Raw genomic sequence first — 479 nt, 5'->3', positions numbered from 1 at the left:
TTTAACTTACCACAAAAAACATAGATTCATGATTATTATTTTTGTGTGTCGATATTGAACTCAAGACTATGAGATAAATAACAAAAACATTTTAACGAAAATGACCGAAAAAAATTACAAATAATATTGTTTTTACCTAATTTCTATTTCAAAATAAAATTTGTTGATTTTTGTAGTTATATTTAACATTGACAGATCAAAGATGTTTTATACTTGATAATAATATGAATTGAGAGTAAACTTATATTTTGATTATTGTATCTAGTTTAAGATTCTGACATTTTATTTCGTTCTTTTAATTGTCCTATCACTTATTATATTGTGATATCAATTATATAATATTAATAAAACTCTTATTTGACCTGAAAAATAATCAATTACAACTAAAGGAGGAGAGTGATAGAACACAAAACATGAAAACGATACCCAGCAGGGTGTAAATTTTGGCAACAACGTATTAGGCAAAAGGATTTAAGTGT

Source organism: Theobroma umbraticum, unplaced genomic scaffold, assembly GCF_002168275.2.
Source record: "Theobroma umbraticum cultivar Fairchild unplaced genomic scaffold, ASM216827v3 scaffold_4.1, whole genome shotgun sequence".
NCBI classification, from domain to species: Eukaryota; Viridiplantae; Streptophyta; class Magnoliopsida; order Malvales; family Malvaceae; genus Theobroma; species Theobroma umbraticum.
This window is presented reverse-complemented; position numbering follows the sequence as displayed.